A 1,361-nucleotide genomic window follows, 5' to 3' on the forward strand; every position below is an offset into this window, starting at 1 on the left:
GTACATTTGTAAAGTTAATGCATTGTGTCAGATGTTGCAGGATTCAGAACAAAGATCTAAATCCAGCCGAGGCTGAACTCCTCAGGTCTTTTGTTAATAACTCAAGGGACATATTTCATATAAGGTGCTCTTTGCACAAACAGGAGAATGATCATAAATCTACTGAAGTCATTGCGTCAAGGTCATAGTTAAATGCAACAAACCTAAAACGTCCCTGAGATGCCTCATTAAAACATTCCACAAACACTCTGCTGTGTGAACATAAATATGTACCACGTGCCATCAAAAGCAAAAGGGTGATAATGTTTTTTTTTTTTCCTGAGTCAGTGGGTGCTTGTTTGTCTGTACTATTATACATCATAATATCAACATTTCCAGAATTACTGAATGGATTTTATTGCATCATTTAGAAATAAGTGGTTAAGTTGAGGTGTAGAAATGATTACATTTTGAACTCAACACATTTAAGATGGCTGCCACAGCTGAGCAACCTCTGCAAATTCACAAATGGATCTAACTCAATCAGTTTTACAGATAATGAGTTAAAATTTAGCGTGGTAGTAGATGAGGATCCTCCCCAGAGCACAATTTAAGCACAGTCATGAGTGACATTGTCTAAAACTTCAGCATTAACTGTTGGAGTCAATCAATCATGTTTGGTTCTTAAAAAATCTCTCTTCAACCACTGGACAGACTCCATAGAAACTCTCAGAAACTAATTACTGGGTGATCTTACATCTTACAGATGTGCTAAATTTGGTGTGGTATAGCTGACGATTATCCACAACACATGCTCAGAGGGCTCAAAGGTCATGCAAGATGTTGCAATATTGCATTACATTGCAAATATTATGATAACTGGGGGTTTGCCCACTTTCATTTCCTGTCATAAATTGATCTTTGTCAAAACTCTGGCATGAAAGACAGCAGACAAGATGAATTTAACAAATGCAAGATATTTAATAAATTAATTATTAATCATCTTTACAAACCGATCACATTGAGGAGGTGATACTTGGAAATCAAAATAGTGTTCTATTGCTGTAGTTTTGAAATATGTCATTCATTTGACATATTCTTAATGTTTAATATGTTACCATTTAATATCAATAAATACCTTTTTCCTCAACTTTTAACAGTTTGTCTGCTGTCAGGGAAACAATGTAATATTAAAAGTTGCTTTAAATGACTGTATGTTGGTGAACATTTATTTGAACTTAATCGGTATTTGGTCAATTCTGTAAATGTTTGATCTAAAGAGTTTTTACTATTATACATACATACATACATAAATATATATATATATATATATATAAAAGGCAAAAAGCTGTCACTCCCTGAAACACTGATAAGCCTTTTGC

The sequence above is a fragment of the Nematolebias whitei genome, chromosome 15, assembly GCF_014905685.2.
Source record: "Nematolebias whitei isolate Nwh7 chromosome 15, NemWhi1, whole genome shotgun sequence".
Classification (NCBI taxonomy): Eukaryota; Metazoa; Chordata; class Actinopteri; order Cyprinodontiformes; family Rivulidae; genus Nematolebias; species Nematolebias whitei.